Raw genomic sequence first — 6021 nt, 5'->3', positions numbered from 1 at the left:
TCCCCCACCTCCAGTATTGTTGTTGCTCGGGCACTCTTTGGCGATGTGTCCAACCCCACCACACTTGTAGCACACGTTGGTCCCGACTCTACATTCTCCCATGTGGTTCCTCTGACATTTGTCACAAAGCGGTGCTCTCTGGCGGAAATCTCCACCTTGGAATGGAGCCGCTTGCTTTCCTTTTCCCTGGGAAGGGTTTGGGGTACTCTGGAACCTCTTGTTGTCAAAGGGTGCGCGGTTCCCGTCCCATTTCCTCTTGTCCTGGAAATTCTGCTGTGGGGTCGGCGGTGTCGGAGTAGTGGGTGTAACTGTCTTTTCCCGTGGCCTCGCTTCCTCCACATCCAGTGCACGGGACAATGACTCGGCATACGAGAGTCTTCCACGGCATGCCAAAGCCATCCTGATTTCGTACCTCAGACCGGCACAAAACTTTTCCGCCGTCTTCTCATTTGTGTTTACCTGCTCCGGTGCATACCGAGACATGTCACATACGGCACGGTCATATTCTGTCACAGTCATCCGCCCCTGTTTCAAGTTGTAGAACTCGTCCTCCTTCGCCTTGCGATAGCTCCTTGGAATGTACTTGTCATACAGTTCCTCCTTAAAGTCTTCCCACGTCAGGGTGTCTAACCGTTCCTGTGTCATTGTCCGCTGCTTAGTCTCCCACCAAAACTCTGCGGACCCGGTGAGCTGGTAAGTCACGCACGAGAGGCGCTCCTGGTCGGTGCACCTTAAGAACTTAAAGATGCGTTCTATAGCCGGAATCCAGGTCTCGGCCTTGGTTGGATCTCCCATTCCGTCAAACACGGGAGGACGTTCCTTTCGAAACTCCTTCTTGATGTTCCGTTCCGGCTGTGGCGGTGGTGGAGCTGGTGGTGGTGGTGGTTGTCCTTCAGGACCCACACTGCTTTGGGTCTCGTTGCTTGCTTCATTCTCATGGTGAACGGCTGCACGTCGGGGAGGCATTCTGTTCAACACATGCGTTAGTACAAAAGTCCAATTTTACCATCACCACACCACACCACACAACTTTTTCAAAAGCGATATCACCAACTTTCCCAAACATAACAAGGTAAACGAACACCACGATAAAACAACGGGAAACTTTATTAACTTTAAACCAACAAGTGCGTGTTTCCACAAGGTCTTTGAAACAAGGAAAGAAAACAAACGTCGAGAGAAACTATTACATAGTTCTTCAAAACAAAACATTCGAAACTAACAAAACAGCAACAGAAACACTACTTCTCGGGAGCTCTCTCGTAATTCGCCCCTTCCTCGCTTTCAACCTCAACCTCCCTTTCAAGGGGTTCTTCTTCGGGGTCTTCCTCATCTTCAAGAGGATCTTCCTCTTCTTCCTCATCATTCTCCCACACATAAGTAGCGACGTCGATATGCTTATCGACCATAAGAACTTCCGTCGCGGGAGGTGCGGAGGTGCGCATCCCAAGTCTCCTCCTCTTGGGGAAGTTTGGCTGCGGCGTCTCACTCTCATACATACCCCCACTGTAAGGGCTGCGACTCGATGAGGATGCCTCATTCCTAGGAGGAGCATAGGGGGGTGGTCCATTACGAGCATCAACCAGTGCTTTCAAGAGAACCTTCACAAAACCATGCATGTCCCCTTGCATGCTGTAGTCGGAAAGCTTATGCCAGACGTATGACCGTGAAGCCTCGTCGGCCCACCTATTCCAAGGTGCTGGTAGTCCATCAATCAATCTCTTGATTCCCTCATAGTGCCTCACTCCACAGCCATGAGCATCCCGCCATAATGTCAAGTAATCGACGACATAGGATATCAAAGGGGCCCTCTCGTCCCTCTCGAACCCGCGATACATTTCCACCGCCCGCAATCCATTCTCGACGTACCTTCCCCTTAACGGTGCGTGGATCATGATCGCCATCTACATAAAAGTGAGTCCCCTTAGCAAACAGTCGCAGAACAAGAAACAAAGCAAGGTAGAAAAGATAAAACGCGTAAAGAACGTCATACGTACTACCGTGCATACCTGTCGATTTCCAAAAGGAAAAGTCGTAACAATTCTTTTCTTTCTTTTTTTTTTGTTTATCATCTAAGGATAGATGTTTCGTTTTTTTATAAACGTGGTACTTTTGCAACTGCGTCTATCCTTCAATCTATCACAATCGCGTTTCACAAGGTTATCCTTGCCTCGTCACCTCATCATTCTTTGGAAATCGCGCCCTTCTGCGCCCCGTTCGTTCTATCACTTCTAATATACTTCGTTTCAAACTTTTACCTTCTTTCGTGTTGAGCGCGGTGAGACGGAGTGTTGAGTGTTAAGCGAATACTCTTGTAGTCTAGCGAAACGAGTCTAGACTAGATTGAACAAATGACTCTCGGTCCAGAGTGGAAGGAAAGATTGCTCTGATACCATTCTGTCACGACCGCACTTCCTAAGGATAGGAAGCCCGAAAAAATCGTGACTAGTGGGGGAATTAAGAAGCGGGGAAGAAGGGGGAAACAATTCAAGGCAATACAACTTATCGATCGAAGATGAAATTTCATTTATTTAAACCAACGTTTCAAAACCCAAGTTGCATAATGAAGGATAACAGAGTTCGACAATAAAGAAAATAACAGAGTTCTAAGGACTTGAATAGCGGAAGCAATTTGAGAGTGTAGCTACTACTACGTATGAAGACATAGTAGTAACCGAACAAATTCTTGAAATCATCACTCAACGTCCTCCGCCTCCCGACCTCGCTCAACCTGCACATAGGGAAAATATATGCAGGGGCTGAGTACTTGATGCACCTAGTGAACTCATGCCCGAAATCATTCATCGTTAAGATATGTCAAGCCATCATCGTGTAAATCCCGAGTTTTTCTTTAAAAAGAACCGAGAAGCACAAAAATTCATTTCCATAAAATAGTGTCCGCGCGGACTAACATCATCCTCCATCATATACCATATCTGAACCATCATGTGAAACGAGACTGTGGCCACAATCTTGATCACTGGACCGGCCGACCTAGGGGACGGCTCACGATCCCTATCAGTGCACTAGTCCGAGTAGGGACTTACTCCCTAGTCAGACCTGAATTCGTTAACTATCAAAGTCTAGTAGGATATTATCCCCAGTAGACAATCAGATGGGCAATTCAAAACCTAAAAACGGCATAACATACTATTTTAAACCACCCTTATTTCACCATAAACATATCATTTCAAAATAAAAGAATTTAAGTAGTAAAGCCCACCTCAAAAGCTTAGGATTTCCGTAAAATTCCTCGTTCCGACTTTTAGAGTGCATGCGAACCACCTTTTCGGAAAATACATAAAATTCATATCAAAACGCGGAAACGACGAAAATTAGAATGCTTGCACTCTAATTAAATTCCTTAAATCTTCTTTCTCGGTTTTCGTGCATTTTTGGTTGTTCGGCGGCCGCCCAAGGCGTCGCGTGCGACGCCGGTCGGCCGCTTACGCTCGCTTTTTTTTCCTCCGTTGGCTTCTCGTATTTTCCATAACGTCGAAAATAATTTTTAAAAATTATTTAAGCGCATACTTTAATTTTCGTAATTATTTACCGATGAAAAAAAGTATTATTTCATACTTAGGATAAAATAATTCATCCTTCAAAAAGTCTTCCGGGAATTAATTAAATAATTCCCCATAATTAATTTAAATTATTCTTTGCAATTAAGTTATCGGCCCACACCTTAATTATCTTTCTCACCTCCTTCTTCCAATTAAATCTTAAGCCCCAAATCAACTTATATGGAGCCCAACAAAACACTCATCCCATTTTAATTACTAGGCCCAAACAAAACAAGTAAGGGCCCAACACACACACATTTTTTTAAGCAAGCCCCATTCTTTTATATCTCTCTCTCTATCTTCTCTCTCCCTCTCTACTCTACTTCCTCCCCCAAACGGCTGAATCTGGAAACCAAACTTTTTCCACGTCGTCGCTCGCTCCGGCTTACCGCAGCCGTCGGGGGCAGTCGCTGGAGTCGCCGGGAAGTCGCGAGCCGCTGCTGCCTCGTCGCGACGCTCGCTGGGATCGCCGTAGGGTGCCGCTGCCGTCGCTGCTGTGGTTGCTGCTGGAGTCGCCGGCCGCCGCCGCTGCGTTCGCCGGACTCCTCCAGCTCCGCCAGCGATCGTTCACCGCCAGCACGGGAACCGGCGGCGTCTCTGTCGTCCACCAGCTGCCTCTGCCGGCCGCCGCTTTCCCCGAATTGCTCCGAACAAACCCGGAACCACCCCGAAACGTCCCGCAATATACGTTATTATTATAAAGTTAAGTTCTTTCGTGCTTTCGATTACATACGACGATCATTCGATTTGTTTCTATTGTTAATTGGTTGAGTTGGTTATGGAAAAGAATTATGAAATTGATATATGCAAGCTACCATTTAATCATGCTTTAAGACAAGAGTATACCTCCAAAATGGTTGATTTTGGTGGTGAATGGACAAGAATGGTGAAAAAATGAACTCCTCCTCCTCTTGCTTTCTCTCGGCTCTCTCTCACTTTCTCTTTTTTTTTTGTGTAGTGTAATGTGAGGAGTTTAGAGAAGAGGTTAAATGAGAAGGGGTGGGTGACTCTTGGTTTGTAGGCATTGATGGTGGAAGGAGGTGAAGGAGTTGGAGAAGATGAAAGGTGGAGAGTTTTGTAGGGAAGCCCGTCGCCTACTTGGAGAAGGAGAAGAAGAATAATTTTTGGGCTTGTTCCCATTTACTTGGAATTGTATTGGGCTTCAATTATTTTAAGTAGTGTTGTTGGGCTCAAGTTATTGTGAGCCCAAATTGGTAATACTATTATTATTTGGTGGATTTAAAAAAAAATAATTAGGGTCCAAGCTATTTTGTAGATAGATAATTGGACTCTAATTAAATTTGCAAAGCCCAAAATAAGTTCATACTTTATTTTTTTACATTCCTTTTCGATAATTACAATTCACGGGACTTTATTAAAGTACGTTTAACGGCATCATTTATATTTGGTGTTGTTCCAAATATAATACCCCTTCGACCATTCCCCGATTTATGTGCATCGTTATCCATAGATAGAAAATATATTCCTTTCCACGTAATTCATTCGTCTTGCTAAAAAATAGCAATTTCGTCGTCATTCTTTCAACGAGACCTTCCACATGTCTCCCATCATTCATAATTCAATAAATAAGCACGCTCCTTTTCACATTAAACACATAAACCACACGTTTTTTTTTCAAAACTCATTCATCGAGAAGCATAGAACTCGAAATAATTTTATCAATTATTTCGTTACATAAAATTAATTTCGTATTTAAGGTACGGGCGTTACATCCCCGATGCGTGGCCTCCCCTCCGGGCAAAATGCCTTATAGGCGGTTGCTATTTTAGCCCACAAGTTGACGATCCTCTGATTGTTCGAGGCGAGGGGATCACCGAAAACACTCACCCACGCCTTGGACAGCGCGACGTTCTCCGCGTCGGTCCACTTCCTCCATGCTGGGCTGTCGTCATCAGCCGGCTGCGACGACCCGCCGACCACCCTCTTGCCCTTCCCCTTCTTCTTCTTCTTTTTCTTTGGCGCGCCTCGACCCCGCCCTACTCCCCCCGTTTGAACGGGGGTGTCCGCATCCCCGAGATCTATCCCCAACTCCTCTAAGGAGAAAGTATCACACCCAGTGAACTGTGTCTCTGCTGGGGTCGATATATGCGAAGCAGCAGTGTCAAAATCAAGACTGGGGCGATAGACGTTGTCCCCCCCCCCGGCGTCCCCTGCATCCCCGGGTACCCCGGCGTCATCTGCATCCCGGGTGTCCACCCCTGCATCATCGGCATAGGAGGTCGCATCCCCGGTCCCCCCTGCCCGCCCGGAACCGCTGCTAGCCCTGCATCGCTGGACCCCCGACATCCCCTTCCATCCCGGCATACCACCCCTGGATGCCACCCCGGGCATCATCTGCTGCCAAGGGTAGTAGTACCCCGGCATCAGACCCCATCCACCTCCCGCGGGTACCGTCGCAGTTTGAGACCCGCTCGTCACTAGAGTAGACTCGTTGTTG

The sequence above is a fragment of the Salvia splendens genome, chromosome 3, assembly GCF_004379255.2.
Source record: "Salvia splendens isolate huo1 chromosome 3, SspV2, whole genome shotgun sequence".
Classification (NCBI taxonomy): domain Eukaryota; kingdom Viridiplantae; phylum Streptophyta; class Magnoliopsida; order Lamiales; family Lamiaceae; genus Salvia; species Salvia splendens.
This window is presented reverse-complemented; position numbering follows the sequence as displayed.